This window comes from Microcebus murinus, chromosome 7, assembly GCF_040939455.1.
Source record: "Microcebus murinus isolate Inina chromosome 7, M.murinus_Inina_mat1.0, whole genome shotgun sequence".
NCBI lineage: Eukaryota > Metazoa > Chordata > Mammalia > Primates > Cheirogaleidae > Microcebus > Microcebus murinus.
The window spans coordinates 39,787,530-39,808,259 of record NC_134110.1 but is presented as its reverse complement, the minus strand read 5'-3'; the positions used below and the strand labels follow the sequence as shown (position 1 = coordinate 39,808,259).

General features: G+C 35.6%; 1 long non-coding RNA gene across 1 annotated transcript in view; it reads right to left on the bottom strand.

Annotated features, from left to right (window-relative positions):
- The window catches only part of LOC105882747 (uncharacterized), a 139,818-nt gene that overhangs the window by 36,029 nt on the left and 83,059 nt on the right, over positions 1-20,730 (bottom strand). Inside the window, exon 4 of the long non-coding RNA XR_012920027.1 lies at positions 3,442-3,536. This is a non-coding gene — a long non-coding RNA (uncharacterized LOC105882747). The remainder of the gene's footprint in view (positions 1-3,441; positions 3,537-20,730) is intronic.

Here is a 20,730-nt window from a genome sequence, read left to right as displayed (position 1 = left end):
TTAATCTGTTTCTTATATCTGTGTTTGGAGATGCCTCTTTGGGCTCTTTGGGCTTTGGCTTAAAAAGTGTCTCTATTTTGCTCCCCCATCCAATTTTTCTGCACGCATGCCCGCACAGAGATGCACATGCACAGGCACAGGATCTCAGATAACAAAACCGTGTTCCAGAAAGCTTCCTATGAGAGGAGAAACGAGACTTCAAATGGCAAGCCCCTTCTATGTGGAATACTGTTTGCAGTGTTTTGATGAAAACATAGGACTCAAACAGAGTCCTTTCACTGAAGAAGTTCTGGATTTTCTTTAAACCTTTTCATTATATTCTGCCTTCCTGTCAGTGTGCAGTATTCTTTCTTCTAAGATAATTTACATGAGTAAGGTGGGTCCAGATTTAAACTTTAGCAGGGTGAGATTTGTTATGCAATGTTGTTAAGGCAGGTGTTCTATTCTACGTGGATGAGGGACTTCATAGTCAAATCTCTCTTTTCTCTATGCAAATGAACTTCAAACAAATGGCATTACTGATCTGCACCCTCCGTATCCCCTTCCATCCCCTTTTTATTTCCCTTTTGGCCCAGGTCAGAAACCATATATTTGAATATCATTTATTATTTAGTTTTAAAATTTGGTTGTGGTTTGTACTTAGAAAAATTGCTTCATACTGGAAAGGTACACTTCTGTGATTTGTGTTTACCTACAAGTTCAAAGAGGTCTTTACTTGCTTCAATCCAGTCTCTTTTAGAGTCTAGCTATGTTGAACTGATGCCTACTCTCTGTCTTAAATAGGACACTGCTGAAATCAAATAACTTGAGCATGCCAAGTGGTCGTGACAGACCCTCTACTTGACTCACATCTCATGTTAGATCTCAGTTTTTCAACCAATCTTCCTAAACTTCAAGGTGGAAAGATCTCAGTGCTCACCCAGCCCCACTGCCTGTTTCCCCATAATACACCCTCTCAATGCTTGTTCAATTTCAGATTCAATACCACCCAGGGGAGTTGGGGTGCCTGAGCAAAACAATCTCATATCTGGACAATTCAGCTGCTGGGAATCATCCTTATCTTTCAGTGAAAGCTGTCCTTGGAGTTCCCCTTCTTGCATTCTTCTTTTGAATTGTACATATTGACACTCTAAATTTGATTATAGCAAATATTGCCAATGCCCTAATAGAGATAGAGAAATTTAGTAGTATTTGTGTAGAAGCTGTAAAATTGGAAGGGAGAACCGACCACCTTAAAATCACCACTATTTTATCATTTGACAGGTAGTTTCTACTGGAACACTGAAATACTTCTTCAGTTTGAACATCAATTCTCAAACCGTTGGGCTATGCCATGGCTCATCCAGATAGTGTGAGGTACTCACAGGCTTATGCTTTGGTCAAGTCTATGGCCCCAAGTCCATTCTTCTGCATCCATTCTCAGAATCCTGAGAAGTCCTGTATTGAGGAATCTCTTTGTAATCAGAAATATTATTCCCAAGGTATATACTACATAATGGCTTCTACCTAGAATAGACAGGGTCTCACTCCCAGGCAGTGAGATTAGCAGATACAAAGGCAGGGGGACTACCTAGCCCTACCTCACCTTTTCAGCAACACTATAAAAGAGATTCTGAATTTATCACAAGTTCAGAGAGTCAAGAACAAGAATCATAGATCATAACATGGTTGATAAGAATCAGTTGAACATTTGACACAACTACTGTTTCACTCATGTGATTTTGTTTCCTAATTTCAAGCCATTTTTATGATCCCTCCCTATAGACACAATTTTCCTTATGGTGGAAAACAGCAGAAATTTCACTAAACTTGGAATTAAACACTTTTAATTAAACTCTGGGTTGGGACCCAGAAATTTATGTTTTTATAATTCCCTCCAGGTGATCCTGCTACATGTTCAAGTTTGAGAACTCCTACCCTTCACCAAGCCCATTTTGGGTTGCCTCTCCTACACCAGAGTGGGAAAGGCAGGCCTGGAACTCGACATTGGATTGTCAAATCTTCCCAAACAGGTGTCCCATCATGTGAGCCTTAGATTAGCAAATACCCTAACTAAAATCAGTCCCCCAGGCTATGATTCTGATATTTCTCCAATAAATGCTTTTGAAGTATCTGAGTTAAGTAAACATTTGCAGTGAACCCAGACTTTACTACTTGGCCTCTTTCATCAAGTTCCCACCAAAATCCTCTCTTGGATCCTGCTCAAAGGAGATTTGGGAGACAAGACAGGCTTATAACTCTTGCTTTCCAGGTCATAGGATTCATATGCTATGAGAACCACCGTGCAGCATATTTTCATCACTCTACCATGCCCCCAAGCATTTACAGTAAACATTCCTTCTTAACAAAAATGGATATGAGAAAAATTTAATGCCTACAACTGCCCTGCGAGGTATAAGTTATTTTTTTTATTTTATGAATCAGGAAATCAAGACTGAGCTTGATTACTATAACAGAAGCTATTGATTCCCCACCCTATATCCCTAAAGCCCATTGCCATGTACTTCAATTCAAGTGTACATCACTTCCAGTACTTCTCAGCCCACAGACCCAGCAGCCTGGAAGTGCCATGGGCAACTCTCACACAGCAAGAGAAAAGAGGCAGGGGATAAATATCCCAGCTGCCCTGTGCCCGGGCAGGACACATCTGAGGTACAGTTTACACAGTTACTCAGGACTACTGCCACTTTTTAAAAATTTTCTTTGAGTAGCCTGCATAAATTAGGGGGTTTTATTGTGTGTTTCTAGGATGGTTTGCATCTGCAGCCTTGACTTCACTATACTGAAATTGTATGTAAACCATGTCTTTTAGACTGTAAACTACCTGAGGCCAAGAAACATTAATATATATCTAATTCTCTATTGCATTTCGAGTGCATTACTTTTTATACATAGGTATTCAATTTATATTTATCAAATTATATTAATATATTATATTAATAATATCATTATAATAATATATTATCTTAATTATATTACATTAATAATTGTTAATCATATTAATAATACATTATATTAATTATATTGTATACTATATTAATATAATTTATAGTAATCATATTAATATTAATCATATTTATATCATATTAATAATATAACATATTAATTATATTAGAATATTGCTATGTTATATTAATTCTATTATTTAATCATATTATATTAATAATATGGTTATTATATTAATTATATTAATATTGATATTGTTAATAATATTTTAAATATTACATTATTAATTATATTATAATTTATATTATAAAATATATTATATTAGTTATAATTATATTAATATATTATATGTAATATATGATATAATATACTACATATTATATCATAGTGATAATATTATATTAATATTATAATATTTAATTTTGGTTGTGATTTATACTTAGAAAAACTGCTCCATACTAGAAAGATACACTTCTGCAATTTGTTTTTACCTACAAGTTCATAGAGGTCTTGTCTTGCTTCAATCCAGTCTCTTTCAGAGTCTAGGTATGTTGAACTGATGCCTATTCTGTGTCTCAAATAATTCATTGCTGAAATTAAATAACATATTATATTAATAATATATTAATATTATATATAATACTATTACTATCTAATCATTATATTAAAATCATATGAAATTAATATTATCAACATTAATTATATTAATAATTATATCATATTATATTGATATTGATATTAATTACATTATATTAATAACATTAATTATTAAATACATTATTAACATTACTATAATAATTAAATTTAATATCTAATTAAATAATAAATATTTTAATTAATTTATTTGATAATTAAATACTATTATTAATTGATGTTTACTATTTGTTAGAAACTGTCCAAAGGTTAGTATAGTAGGCAGAACAATGGGTTTTCATAGATGTCCACATTTTAATCCCTAGAACCTAAGAATATGTTGTTAAATGGCAATTGGGAATTAAGGTTGCAGGTGGAGTAACAGTCGCTAATCAGCTGACATTGAGGTGGAGATAATGTCTTGTATTATCTCTGTGGGCCCAGTGTGATAATCAGTCACAGCACCCTTACAAGTGAAAGAAGGAGACAGAAGAGTCAATGGCAGAGAGATGCAGCATGGGAAAGTCTCAACTGGCCATTGCTGGCTTTGGAGAGAGAAGGGTGCTTTATTCCAAGGAATACAGGCAGCCTCTAGATAATCTGGGAAAGGCAAACAATTAGATTGTCTCCTAGTGCTCCAGGAAAAAAAAAATCAGTGCTGTCAACACCTTGTTGTGAGTCCAGTAAGACCCATTTCATGTTTCTAACCTCTAGAGCTATTAATATGAGATAATACATTTATGTTTCTTTAAGCCAACCAGTCTGTAGCCATTTGTGGTAGGAGCACTAGAAAACTATTAATAGTAGAGATTCTGGTACCTAGAGATAAGGCACTACCGTAACAAACACCTGAAAATGTGGATGTGGCTTTGGAATTGGCCAAGGGCCAGAGGCTGGAAGAATTTTGAATAGCATGTTAGAAAATGCCTGTTAGTAAAAAATATGGATGTTAATAACTGTGCTAGTGAGAACTCAGAAAAAAATGAGGAGCACAATAGGAAAATTACATATCACCTTAGAGACTACCTAAGAGACTACCATGTATAGACTGTTGGTAGGAATATGCATGGATTTTAAAAGCACTGTTGGTGAGTGCTCAGATGGAAATGGAGGAAAGGGGGATCTTTTTTACACAGTACCAGAATACTTAACAGAATTGTGTTCTGAAATTTTGTGTAAAGTTAAACTTGTAAATAATAAACTTAGGTAATTATCTGAGAAAATTTCCAAGCAAAGTGTTGCAGGTTCAGCTTGGATTCTTCTTGCTACCCATAATAAAATACGAAAGGAAAGACATATTAAATGATTTCAGGAAGACTGTTAACCAGAAAGTCTCCAGAACTTGATAAGAAATTCTTAGCCTATGTACATATTTAAGAGACCTCAGGGAATGATCTAGTAGTAGAGGAGTAATAAAAAAAATTGTTTTATGAAATTGACATGAGAACTTTGAGTTTCAGGGGAAGTTCAAGTATGTGGGTTGAAAGGACCCCAAAAGAACAGAAATGTAGAATGTAAAAGAAGACGGGGAAAAAGAGAGATTTTAGTAACATGGTGGGAAGCTGTGTACTGAGGAGAAATAACGGTCAGCAACAAGTTTCTGAAAGATTGAAAGATCTGAGGATAGAGAAATTGAAGTGTTGTTTAGCCAATATTAAATTATTTGTTGTGATATTTCGGGCCCCAAAACTTTCATCAGATCTGCTTTTAGGAGGGAACCATTGAAATTCTACAGGACCAAAACTGAACACTAATAGAATGAGGTTATCAACAGAGCGGAAGAAAAAAAATTCAGATAAAATGTAACAAAGGTGACTAGAAGAGTAGTTCCTAAAAACATGATCATTCCTTGAGGAATAATCAGGAAATAAGTGGGAAAGGTTTAGGATGGGACAGAACTTTGTGTTTCCTTTTCTGTAGGATATCATGTCTGGAGTTGACTTTATTAGAAGAAAGAAAGGACAGAATGACCTTAGTAACCTGGAATATTAGGAGCACTCAGGCATCTGATACGTAGATCCACTAAGAGAATTAGGTCACAAGTGAACATTTGTCTTATTAGCTTCATCATCAAGAAAAAGACAGTAACAATGGTGCCTGTTTGGGATACTCCCATCCCATTTCCTACTATCCTATTATGTAAGAGTTTAATTTTAGGACCCTTTGCACGTAGCAGTAAGGAAACTAATGCATTTCAGAGAGGATGCAACACGTCATAAACAAGTAAATTGCACAGAGGTTCTGGCCATGACATTTACCATAATGAGTTCACTCTCCACCAAGGTTACTGGAAGCTTTGGCTGAGACAGCTCATTCACAACCATGTTTCTAGAGAGACACTTGTTCCAAGTGTTCTAATTTCTGGGACAGCCAGATGAGCTTTTCCCCATCCCAATACATAGTTAGTTGTGTCAGAATTGAACGTCATCAGCAATTATGAGAATTTTACATTGGCCATCCATTATATTCCTTAACACAGCTAAGTTTATTTTGCTCTATGTGTCAACATTTTAGAGAGGGATAAAAATTAAATTTATTCTCCAAGATTTTGGTTTCAATTCGTTCCCCTCTCTCCCCCTCCAATTTATATTAACATTAAATAGGAATTTATAGAAATAAACCGCTTATCATCTCATCATCTCAATGCTTATTTGTATCTTAGTTTTTGCATTTTAATCTCATTTTACATATTTGCAAGCTTGGTGTGGATATTATTGTATATTTTTCTATTTTTTTCCTTAAGGTTGTATTGCAAACATTTCCTCATGCTTTCATAGTCTACATGATTATTATTCTTAAATAATAATCAGTATACCACGATTTGTAAGCCACAAAGGGCCTTTAGAGTATATCAAAATTGCTACTATGCATAATGTTACAGTAGACTCTTTCATGCTTACTGCTCCTTTGCTATAGAGTAATTTCCTTAGCATAATTTCACTGGAACAAAATGTTTGGCTCAATCCATTAATGCATCTTTTCCAATTTATATTTACTACTATTTCTTGATTGACAAGATAGATATTAAAGTATGCATGTGTACACACACAGATACAATAAAGATCTTGGGTTTGTTAGTCCTATTGCTTAATGCAAATGACTATAGTCACCTTTTAATATGTTATACTTAACTGAGAGGACATAATCCCTTCCATATATGAAATATTACTTGGCAGACACAGGTTACTTTTCTGACCTTCACTTTTAAGATGCATTCTGGAATGGTTGGCATTTATTTTTGTTCATTTGATTGGTCATTGTTGTTGACAGTGATGTTCCTTTAGAATTCAGATCATTCTCAAAATCACTGTGCATTTATATCTACTATTGGAAAAGTCATGCACCAAGAATGCTATGGAAAATAAAAAGCTGATAAGTCATAGAGACAAATATGAACTCTGCTACAAGAAATAGGATGTTTGGTGACTGCAAGGACATATAAAAGCTAAAGGAGTCATTTTTTCAGCTGTGTTGATTGCCTGAGATATGCTTACTGTCCAGAAATACATCAATTTGAGTATGTTAACCAATTACACCCTTTGATGACTCTGACTTGATTTAGAGAAATCAAGCAGTAGTACTGGATATTAGAGAATTAGCTACTGAGAGACTAAAATAAAGCCTCTCTGTGAAAACACAATGAAGAATGAGATAGATGAGAAAGGATAAATTGTTTATATGCTTACTCTATGTTTTCAAATGTTGGCAACAAATTCAGAAGGGTAAAACACAACTTTTGAAGTCTTCTCTTAGAAACAGTTTCCACAGATGGTGCCATACTTGTATTTGTTCCCAGAAAACCTAATGCTACCTAAATAATTATTGATAAAAATGTATCCCTTTTACTCATTGTACACTTCCTGAAGGCACAGAGCTTATCTTCTGTTCTTATTTGGGCCATATATGTGCCTTAACACATAGCAGACCATATGAAAAAGCCATCAAATGTATGAAGGAGAAGTTGGCCTATCTCACTGGTAGCACTTTGGATTTCATGAATCACTCTGTATTTTCAAAATCAGTTTGGTGACTATCTGGGCTACATATTTTTATTCTTTCAAAGTTAAAAAAAAACAAACCATAACAAAAATTCATGCTTCTATTAAGCTTTTACTGGACCCAAACCCTGCTGAAAACAAGTATGAACTGAAAGAATAAATAAATAAACAAATCGGATAATGAATGAAAACAGGCAGATTTTGTAAAGCAGATACAAAAACTCGGAGAAAAGGATTGCATGGGGTGAGTTAGCCACTCTTTATAGCTTTTAGCCTGATGGAAGACTGACTCAGTGTCATATAGGGTAGCTAATACTCCAGTAGAAAACATGCAGATTTTTTTGACAAGATGGCATTGTTCAGGGAAACCAAAACCACTGGAAAGGGAGTGGGTGAGGGATTTCTGGAAACAAGAGAGCAAGGGTGGGGAGTTCACAATTTTAGCCAATGGCTGAGCCATGTTTGTGTTAGACAGACTCAAAGCAACATGAATAGCCAAAACCTCAGCAATATCCAAGAGCAAAGTCTCCTTTAAAAATCCACTCAAGATGGATAACAGACTTAAACCTAAGGCATGAAACCTTAAGAATCTTAGAAGAAGATGTTGGGAAAACTGTTTCAGACATTGGCCTAGGCAAATAATTCTTGAAAAAGACCCCCCAAAGCAATCACTGCAGCAACAAAAATAAACAAATGGGATCTGATCAAATTAAAAAGTTTCTGCACAGCCAAGGAAACTATCATTAGAGCAAATAGACAACCTACAGAATGGGAGAAAATATTTGCTCTCTACACTTCTGATAAAGGTCTGATAATAGGAATCTATCTAGAATTCAAAAGAATTAACAACACCAAAAAAATCAAACAACTCCATCAAGAAATGGACAATATAAATGAACAGAAACTTTTCCAAAGAAGACAGAATAATGGCCAGCAAACATATAAAAAACGCTCAACATCTCTAATTATTAGAGAAATGCCAATCGAAACCACAATGAGATACCACCTAACCCCAGTGAGTATGGCCTGTATCAAGAAATCCCAAAACAACAAATGCTGGTGAGGATGCAGAGAGATAGGAACACTCTTACACTGCTGGTGGGACTGCAAATTAGTGCAACCTTTGTGGAAAAGAATTTGGAGATACCTCAAAGAGCTAAAAATAGAAATACCATTTGATCCAGCAATAGCACTATTAGGCATCTACCCAAAAGAGCATAAGACATTCTATTATAAATACATCTACACCCAAATGTTTATGGCAGCACAATTCACTATTGCAAGGACATGGAAACAACCCAAGTGCCTGTCAATTCATGAGTGGATTATTAAAATTTGATATATGTTCACAATGGAATGTTACTCAATTCTAAGAAACAACAGTGAGCTAGCACTGCTAATACTATCCTGGATTAAGCTTAAGCCCGTTATCGAAAGTGAGGTGACACAAGATCAGAAAAATGGGCTCCACATGTACTTGCCATCAAATTGGTACTGATTGATTAACACTAGGTTGCTCAAATGGTGGTGGTGTTCACCAGGGATTCGGGGGTTGGGGGGTAGACCCACATCTCAGGGATGAGGTGAGCATTGTGGAGGGGAGGGGCAAACCTCTAACCCTTGCAAGGAAGAGACAAAGATATAAAATATAACCAAAATGTTAAAAAAATATATATATTTATCAGCTGTCTGGAAGGTGGGGGAAGGAGAGGATGGGTGTATACTTATATAAGGAGTGCCATGCCAACCACCTGGGGGATGGACAGGCTTGAAGCTCTGACTCAAGGGGGGAGGGTAGGCAAGGGCAATATACGTAACCTTAACATTTGTACCACCATAATATGCTGAAATAATAATAAAAAAAGGCAACATGAATAAAGATAAAAGAATTGAAAAAAAACTGCTCTCAAGAACACACTTTTCAGGTTTAGTCTAACTAAGTTAATTTCTAGTTACAACAAAAATATGAACATATTTTTAAAAATATGACAGAATCCAGAATTCAGGATATAGCCCTGATAATTCTGATATATAAAGAACCAGGGAAATATGACTATTTTTTAAGATAAAATCTATGCAGATCAAACCTAAGATGACTCTAATGTTAGAAATAGCAGTAAATGGACTTTAAAGTGGACGTTATAACTACGTTCAATGAAATAAATGATAAAATTATAAAATTGATAAATGATATAAATGATAAAATTTATATAAATGATAAATGATAAAATTGTCAAAATGAATAAAAAGAGAGGAAATCCCAGTCAAGAAACAGAAGCCATAAAAAGAAACAAATAAAATGTTTAGATATTAAAAAAAGCAATAAAATCTTTACTATATGGGCTTATAAATATGAAAGAGAAAAAGTCAGTAAACTTGAAGAAAGACCAATAAAATTTATTCAATACGAAGTAAAGAAAGGAAAAATTAAAAAGAAAGAAAGAAAGAAAGTTAGACTAGATTCCTAAGGACCTGTGGGGCCATATCAAGTGGTTTAACATATATGTAATTGGAATTAAACAAAGAGAGAAAATGGAGAATGAAATAGAAATTTAATTTTCTTAAAATTACTAAAAATTCTTCAAGGTCATAAAAGATTTAAAAGTATCAATTCATGAAGCTTAGTGAGCCCCAAATAGGAAAAATAGAAAGAAAACACATGGTCACATCATAATTAAACTGCTAAAAACCAAAAAGAAAAAGAATATCTAGAAAACAGTCAAAGAAAAATGGCACATTGCATGTAGAGTGACAATTTATAATGACAGCTGACTTCTCATCAGAAACAATGGAAGTCAAAAACAAAACAGTGAAAGATATCTTTAAAGTGCTGAAAGAAAAACAGAAAACATGCAAACAAAAATTTTTCAACCCAGAATTCTATATCCAGTGAATATATCCTCAAAGAAAAAGTTTGTTAAAGGCATTTTCAGAAAAAGCAAAAAGAGAATTTATCGTCATCAGATTCAAACTATAACATACACTAAAGAAGGTACTTGAGACTAAATAAAATTATGCTAAAAGGAAATTTAGATCTTTAGGAACAAGTGAAAAATATCAAAAATTATAAATATCTGTCTAAATATAAATTAAATTTTTTCTCTTCATTTTTAAAAAGGCATATGACTATTTACAACAAAAATTACAACATTGTCTTATGGAATGTGTATAGACATTACAAATGTGAAAATTCTGGTGAAGAGAAAAATGGATTTATATGAGTGTATACTTTCTACATATCATGCAAATTAGAAAAGTATTAATTTGAAATAAATTATGAAAAATAAGACTGTATTTTGTAAATCCTCAATCACCAACAAAAAGATTTATACAAAGAGGTGTGAAAATGACTGTAGCATTTAATGTGTAGGACAGAAAGTATAGGAACCATTAGAAGGCAAGATTCATTTGGGAAGGGATTTTTGTCTATTGCTTTATTCCTGCCACAGTGTCTGACAGCAAGTTAATGATACACAGACAGAAAGACAGACACACACATATATAAATTATACAGAGAGGGCGTCTTGGTATGTTGCCCAGGTAGCTCTCGAACTCCTGGGCTCAACCAATCCTCCCATCTTGGCCTTCTAAAGTGCTGATATTACAGGCATGAGCCATCATGCCTGGCCTTAAATAAATAAAGAAAGAACTGTATGATTACCCCTAAAAATGCTACTTTATTAGCTTTATGAGATATAATTGAAAAATAAAAAGTATATATATGCAAGATGGACAACTTAATGTTTTTATATACATATACAGTGTAAAATAATCACCACAATCAAGCTAATTAACATATCCATCATCTCACATAGTTACCATTTTCTTTTCTTTTAAAAATGGTATCAATCACCTTTTAGGTTCTTTTTTATTCTTTATCTTTTTTGTAGGCCTTTGGAAAAACAAAGACATGGAAGAAATGCAACATAATATTATTGGTTATTTCTGGGATGGCTTGTGGTGATAAGAAGGTGGACAAGAGTCAATATAGTGTAATAATCAGAAGTATAGCCCTAAAACTCCTGTCGGAGCTAGATACTTGGTATTACTATTTAAAAAATGTGTGTCTTCAGGTGTGTTCATTATTCTCACTGAACATGCATTTCCTATGTGTAAAATGAGAACAAAAGCACTTTTATCAGAATAGTGTCAAAAAGATTTAATTAAAAGACATTAATAAAGTGCTTGCTATGGTTCCTGGCACATAGTAAATATTCAATAAATACTAAGTTTCTCCTCCCTCTAGTTTCCTAGTTTTCTGTAATGCATTATTTTAATTTTAGCATTAAAGACTATCTTTATTGTTATGTTGCTCCACTTCTTAAAAACCTTATCATGATCATACATGTAAAAAATCCAAAATAGTTGACAAAATAAATCCTGGCACTGATAACCAATTATCGGAAGGTTGTAGCATACAAAATTGATATACAAAAGTCTATGTCTATCTTATATAACAAAAATGAACAAGATGAATTTGAAATTAAAAACGCATTACTATTTACATTGGCATCAAAATAAATGAAATACTTAGATATGAATCTAACAAAATACGTATAAGAGCTATGAGGAAACAAAACCCAGATGAAAGATATCAAAGAAGAATGAAATAGAGAAATACTCCTTCATAGGCAGAAGACTTAATATGCCAAGATGTCAGTTCTTCTGAACTTGATCTATAGGTTTAATGCAATTTTGATCAAAATCCCAGCAAGTTATTATGTGGATATGTGGATATTAATAGATTATTTCTGAAGTTTCTGTGAAAAAACAAAAGACCCAGAATAGCAAACCCAATACTGAAGAAGAAGAACAGAGCCAAAGGACTGAAACTACTTGACTTCATAACTTACTATAAAGCTACAGCAACTGAGACCATATGGTATTGGCAAAAGAACAGGCAAATAGATCATTAGAACAAAATACAGAGCCCCTAAATAGACCCACATAAATAGAGTTAACTTATCTTTGATGAACAAACAAAAGGAATACAATGGAGCAAAAATAGTCTTTTCAACAAATAGTGCTGGAACTATTGGACATTTGTATGCACAGAAATGAATCTAGACACAGATTTTATGCCTTTACAAAAATTGACCCAAAATTGATCATAGATATAAATGTAAAACACAAAACTCCTAGAAGATGATATAGGAGAAACCTGGATGGTCTTGGGCAAGCAGTAACTTTATATATGTAACCAAAGGTATGATCCATGAAAAAATAATTGGTAAACTTAACTGTATAAAATTGACAAGCTAGGCTTTAATAAAGTTAAAATCTTCAGTCTGTGAAAGGCAATGTCAAGAGAATGAGAAGACAAGCCACAGACTGGGAGACAATATTTGCAAAAGAGACATCTGATGTAGGACTGTTACCCAAAATATACAAAGATCTCCACAATAAGAAAACAAATAACTCTATTAAAAAATAAGCCAAAGACCTTAACAGACACCACACCAAAAATAATATAAGATGGCAAATAAGCATGTGAAAAGATGCTTCATACTATATGTCATCAGAGATATACAAATTAAAACAATGAGTTACCATATCTATTAGAATGGCCAAAATGCAGAACACTGACAACAAAAGTAGCTGACAAGGATGCGGAGGAACAGGAATTCTTATTTATTGCTGGTGGGAATGCAAAGTGGTACAGCCACTTTGGAAGACAGTTTGGCATTTTCTTACAAAATTAAACATACTCTTACCATATGATGCAGCAATTATTCTCCTTGGTATTTACCTAAGCAAGTGAAAACTTCTATCTGCACAAAAACCTGCACACTGATGTATATAGCAGCTTTATTCAAAATTTCCAAAACTTGGAAGCAGCCAAGATATTTTCTAGCAGATGAATAGGTAAATGAACTGTGGTACAACCAGATGATGGAATATTTTTCAGCACTAAAAAGAAAGATAGATAGTTCTATCAAGTCATGAAATGACATGAAGTAATATTCAATGCATAAATGAACTTTAAATGCATTACTAAGTGAAAAAGGCCAGTCTGAAAAGGCTACATTTTGTAAGATTTCAATTATATGACATTCCGCAAAAGGCCAAACTAGGAGATAGTAGAGAGGTCAGTAGAAGGGTTCATCCAAAAGTTATTGAGTAGGGAGGAATGAATAGGTAGAGCACAGAGGATGTTTATTTCATCTCCCAATGTTTTGGGGAGGGCTCCTTGGTTACCGCCTATGTACACCTTAACTGTTACTCAATGGTACCCTAAGGGTCAGAACAGTCTGATACTCCTCCTAACATGTCTCATACTTCCAGAGATTAAATTCGGCTGTAGAGGGTTTATCTGAAGGTGGGGGGAAATCACCTTTGAAATAAAGTCATTAGGAACTGGCCTATCTGCTGTATTCCAGCAAGGGGAATGAGTCACCATTTCTCTGCCAACATGTATGTGTAAATACAAAGCAAGGCTAAGCAACTATCTGTTCTTGCTTTATTCTCTGTGGCCTTAACCTGCTTCCATGGCAGCAGATTGTGAAATGGTAAAAAAAAAAAAAAAAATTTAAAAATGCATGACCTAATTCAGGCCTGGTGTTTCAAGTAAGAAACATGTATGGGCATCTCTGTTTCATACACATACTCAGAGCCCCAGAGCAATCAGCAGGGATTTTGAAACAGGGCCTTGTGGAAATGAATCCAGGGCCCTATACTTACTCATTACATAACTTGAGGTTAAAGAAACAAAGCCCTGTGAATGGGTGTGCCTGGGTGTGCAAGCCAGAGAGAAACATACAAGATACTCAGAGCCCTGCCCTACCCTTACTAAGCAGAAAAGAGCTCTTTGTCATGGGTGGCTAAGAGGTTCTCTTTTCAAGAGGGTCATGTAAGAGAATGGAAGAGAAAATTAACATCCGTGAGCACCTAGTATGTTAGAAAACAGGCTAGGTTATTTTTGCTAAGGTTGTCTCTATCTTCACAATAGTTCTCACTTTCTGAGCTGAGGATGATAAAATAACAATCCCCAAATCATGCATGAAGAAACTGAAGCTCAGAAAAATGAAATTAAATAAATTAAATTACTAATGGGTGGAACTGGCTAACTCATAACTGAGCTCTGTGTGGCCACAGGTCCACCTTGCAGCTCAGCATCTTGTTGATAGTGAGAAAAAAACATGGCCAGGCTTCCAGTCCTGTTTGGCTCTATCCCAGTGAGGCAGTGTGAAATGAGAGTCAGATTGTCACTCACCTTCACTTGATAGGCACTTACAGCTCACCAGAAATGAATTTTTCTTCTGGTACATCTTTCTGGCTTTGCATTTGATACAAAGTGATAAAAACTAGGGCTTCTAATACTTGTCTTTATGTTTGTATTGGATTCTGAGAAAGAAAGAAAAAAATAGAATCAAGAGGCAAAGGCCTTTGCTGTGTCATCCAGACACAGTACTTTTTTTTTTTTATGGTTTATTTTTCAAACTTGACAATGCAATGACCATGAAAAGATAATTTAGCCAATGCCCTCTAAAGTCTGATATGTCAGTGTCCAATCAGGCCAAAGGATGGATGGTCAACATTTTAAAAAAATTCATTTCTTTCTGTACTTATACATTCATTTATTCACTTGAACACAATAAATATTTATTAATAGATTCTTTCATGCCAGGCATTATTCTCATTGTAGACATTCCAGAGATAATTAAGACCTAGACCTGTCCTTAAGGAACTCTAAGCCTAGCAGTGAAAACAGCAAAGCCTGGGCAATGATACAGACACATGTGGGGTCAGAAGGCAGAGAGGGGCAGCTGCTGGGGACAGGGAAGTGTAGGGGCAGTCAGTGCCTCAAGCAGGACCACTGTGTGCAAAGGCAAAGAGGCATGAAGGAGTTTTGGACTTTTGCGAAAGAGAAGGTAATCCAAACAGTTGGACTGTGAAGTTTGAGGAAGAGATAGGGGATGAATTGGAGAATTAAAAACCTAGATGGGAAAAGAGGTTAAAGAATTCCCCAGGATCTCAAAGTTTGTCAAGTGGTAAACATCGTACAAGCTTGCAGTTTCCACTCAGATCGCAACTTCACAATGAGTCTTTCCCTGATCATTCTAATCCATAATGATCTCTGCCTTCTTTGAGGTCAAGATGGCATCCATAGACATGACTGAAAAGTAGAATCACTGAGGATCTTGTTAAAGAGACACACACCCAGGCCCTGACCCAGACCTATTGAGTCTGAATTGATACGGTGGGGAACCACACATCTTTACTGCCTTGGCATCAGTTGGTGGGCTTGTGTGAATCAGGTTCTGGAAACAAGTCATCTACGCCACAAATCTGAGCACAAGATTACTTACTGCCTTGTAACATTCTGTCATTGCAATGAGTCTTTAAAACTTTTAAAAGCAGAATCTTATACCTTTGTTTATTCACTTAATAAAGAATTATCATGCACTTGCTGTTTTCTGGGCATTGTACTAGGTACTGGCAATGCAGTGATGAGTAAGCACTAGGTTCTATCTCAAAGAGATCTCAGGCAATTGCTGCAGGGAAGAAAACTGAGCAATAACCCAGGGAGGCAGCTGGAGGTGGGATGAAGTAACATGCTCAGCTGGTGCTAAAAAGCCCTGGAGCTTTTATAAGCACAGTCAACTAGACAAACAAGTAGGACCAGGGTGAGAAAGCCGCCTAGCTTCTGCCCTCCTTCATTATTCTCATTTCTATTCATACACAAATCCTTTCCCCACTTCAAGACTTTCCTTAATATTCAACCTAAGTCGATTTTACCTATACAAAACCATCTTCAGGGTGGACAAACAACGTGTTCTCTGAAGTCTGTACCCTTCATGGGATCACTTTGCCCACAGGAGAGTCAACACTCTATCAATTCATTTTTTAAACCACATATGAAGCACTTATTATATTCCAGGTTGTTCTGCAAACTAATTTCTCCAATTCTTTGCTCAGAGCAATTCTTAAATAAGTACTTAATTTTCCCTCTTGTCTATCCATCTTCTCCATTACTATTAAACCTGCCTCTGCACTTACCTTACTCTGTGCCTTCAAAGATATACACACTATCATCTAAGCTTAGCTTAGATCTGGCCAACCAAGGGATCTACTGCCTGAGAACACATTTTTCAACATTACACTTAATCCCAATGTACTGTATTATTTTCCTATTTCTGCTATAAAAATTACCACAATCTTAGTGTCTTGAAACAACATAAATTTATTCTTTTATAGTTCTGGAGATGAAAAATCTAAGACAGGTCTTACTGGGTTAAAATCAAAATGGCCAGATGGCTGCATTCTTTCTAGAGCCTCTCGCAAACAATCCATTCCCTTGCCTTTTCCAGTTTCTAGGAGCTGTCTATATTCCCTGGCTCATGGTCCCTTCTTCCAACATCAAAGCCAGTGGTATAGCATTATCCCTCTCTTCTGACATCCTGTTTCCCTCTTGCAAAAACTCTTTCATCTGCCTTAGAGCTTCAAAGATAACTCAGGATATTCTTTCTAACTCAAGATTCTTAACTTAGTCACATCTGCAAAGTCTCTTTTGCTGGGTAAGATAAAGTATTCATAGGTTCTGGGGAAATTAGGGTGTGGACATTTTTAGGGTACCATTCTGCCTATTCCTCAACTTTGCTCCCTGACCTGACAACAATATGTCTCCAGAAACCTCCTCTCCCTTCCCACTTCAGCATTCTCATGCCTTTGGCATACTTCAAAGGACCAACCCAATGGCCTTCTTACCAAAGCAATGCCTAAAACTGCCAGCCCCAGTTATAAACAATGTCTCCCTCCTGTTAATTCTAAAAGCATTTGTCTATACTTTTCTTGCAGTATCTGAATATTCTCCCTTGAAGCATATTATACAAAGTTCTTATCTTCTTCATGAGTTTATAAGCTCTTAAAAATGGTTCACTTTTTTTTTCAGATCTTTTACTTTCTTTATCCACTATACACTAGTCTTACTGCACAGTAGGTCCTGAATGCAAATTTGCCAAATGCATGCATAAATGAATTATTTCAAAACATTGACGCTTTCTTCAGTATTACCACCATGACAAGCTGAAAACTCACTTAAATGGGCTTATGAAAGCCAGTATTTTCCTTCAACAATATACCTTTCCTCAACAGAAGACTCAGGGAACCAGTTAGAGGAAAAATCTCCAGTCACTTGTAGTGACAAGCTTTCTTTCTGATGCTTGCAAATTCTTGTTCTCAAAACAAAACAAAACAAAACAAAAAGAGATATACGTGAGGTGTATGTATATGTGGGCAGACATATAAATCTTTTCATAAACAAGATTTTGACCTTGAAATTTCGTGTTTTGGCAACAAAGAGCAATGGCAGTCACATTCCCTAAATTATGTTCAGACCACGCATTCCTGGTCTAGAACCTTTCTTGGCAGAACCCAAACAAGAGTGAAAATAAAGTTGCATAAGGAGAGGTTTGAGAAAGAGATGCTTCCAGGCTAAAAGCACAGAAAATGGAATATCCCTCCCAGAAAGGAGGCTACACATAGGTTTTGACAATGGTTCAAAGCCATCATGCTTCTTTAATTCCTAGATGCGTCAGCCGAGAAAGTTTCACTATTCTCACCGAAACCAGAGATACTTCAGATTTATGTGATCCACACCCTTGGAATCAAGGCATTAACATGTTTTGCTGGAGGCACTGAAAAGCTTAGCATCTCCCTTTCAAAAAGGAAGAGTTTCCTGTAAAACAAATGGAGTCAGTCACAGGTGGAGCAGGTCCAGGTTATTATAGGAGTTCACATGCCTCAGCCGAGGGAGGCAAAGAAAGAGTTCCTGCTTGTTTTTCACCTCGCTCTCTCCTTCCCTAATGGGTTCCTCACCATTGACTTTGTGAGCTTCAGTGGCCAGGAAAACCATCGGTGTGCTTGTAAGTGCTTCAGGGATTTAGCAAAACCCTTTGCCCTTGCCTAATTTCACCTACTCGGGGACAGGTATATGACTCAGCTTCATCAAGTGCCCTGAGAATCCAGTGATGATGGGTAATTGGTAAATGGGCAATCCTCTAATGCCAAGTCCAGGAGCTTTTGAAGCATTTAACTATTGTTATTTAATTAAGCTACATATAAACATTCACCTTCCATGGCTAAAGACCAAGTAGAAGCTAAGGTCGTCAAGAGGGAAGCAGATTCATTTGCTAAGATTCAGCTTCTATTGTCAAAGTTCATCATTTTTGTTTGGGTTACATAAGGTTTGCTTTCATTAAAGTCACTAGGATACACAAGGAAATATAAGATCAAGTGAATTTCCCTATAGTAATGATTTCTAACCAGGGTATATGTCCCTATTAGGGGCCTTAACAAATCTGTCATTCAGGGTCAGGATACAGGGCTCAAACTATTCTGAGGCACCCTCCTAAGGATGACTTGCTTCCCAGTCTCTATTGGCATAGTGAGTTCATTATTACTTTTAGGATTCCATAGGGGTATTCCTCAAGTTTTAGGGGGAAGAGAAAATGTGACCAACCACTGACCTTGAAATGTGTTTGAATTTTAACTTTGTTTTATTACAGTGAGGAACTAGACCTAGTCATTTTAACTTGGCATAAATCAGATTCTCAACTATAGCTGTGCATATGATTAATTTATGGTACTTAAAAGATTCTACAGCCAAAGTCCCTCACCTGAGGATTATACTTATTAGCTTTGGAGAGCCTTTGAGACATGTTTATATCTAACTACATCTATATATACATCCGCATCTATATCTATATCCAAACATATATAGATATCTATATATAAATATATGTTAGTATGGATTTATTGATGCATTAGTATTTGATTAACAATCAAAATAAAATAAATATCTTATTCATCTTTATGGCATCCCCTGCATCTGGCACTAACATTGGCTGCCACATGGTAGAAATTCAATACATATGTGTTTAATTAATCAGTGGCATTATATCCTTTCTACACTATATATTCTATGTTGCTTTATTTTCTCTTGAGTCAGCTTTCTTTAGGGTCTGTCAATGTTATTTTACATACATAGATATTCTTTCAGTTCATTGAACTTGGCATGTTCCCTCCTGCCATAGGGATGTTATACTTAACTCCCTTCTTCTCACCCTTCTTAGTCCATGACTTTCATTTACCCTTCAAATCTCAGCTCAAGGAGCACTTACCAACAGACACCTTCCTTGGCATCTGCTACAGACCCCGTATGCAGTATGGACCACTTAAGTCCATTTCTCATACTCTCACATGAGACCATCTTTCTTTCTCTCAGGACCCTTGTATAACTTTGAAATTTTACATTCAGAAATGTAATCATTTGTTTAGGATGTCTCTTTAGCGACCCCACCATACAGAAAGCAACATGAGGACAAGCACAGGGTGTGAGAGTGTGTGTGTGTGTGTGTGTGTGTGTGTTTGTACTTATTCTTTCTCTCTCATACCACCAGAAGTCCAAGCTGCCAGCACACAGGGGATACTTAAGAACTATTTGCATCCATGAACTATTTGGATAATGAGTAAATGGTCACAGAAAGCCCTTTTTATCAATACAAGAGCCAATATGCAAGGGATCAAGTAGTTGGAGGGATTAAATAGCGAAAGTTTATACTTCTTGCCAAAAAGACTCAGAACCAATAGAAATGGGAATTGGTGTAAGGGGAAGGCCATTCCATTGATCCCAGAAAAACAAAAACAAAAACATCAAAATTCAATTTCTGTAGCATAAACTGCATTCATTGGACACTGTTTGATGAACCATACACTGGTGGTGATGAAAAAGTCAAGTTTGACAGTCAAGCTCAAATGCCCATTCTAATTGTAGCCCTTCACGTTCACCTTTTAACTAATTGAAGCAACTAGAATGCCAGACTGGAGAAATGACTTTTCCCCACATGTTCAGGAGTGCAGGCTCTGGAGGAAAACTGGGTTAGACTGCTAGCTCTTTCTTTAATTAGCATGAGAATAGGAAAAGGTCTTCATTTCTCTGTGCATCAGGTTCCTCATTATGAAATGGAAATGCTAACAAAACCAGCTCCCTGGGATTGTGATGAGAACTAAATAAACTGATGTAAATTAAGTGTCTAGATCACATCTTGGCATATGTTAAATTTGTACTATTTTACTAGTGCTCAATTATCATTAACTGGTTTAAGGATGGAAAGGGAAACACAGGAACTAGCATATATTGAATATTTACTAT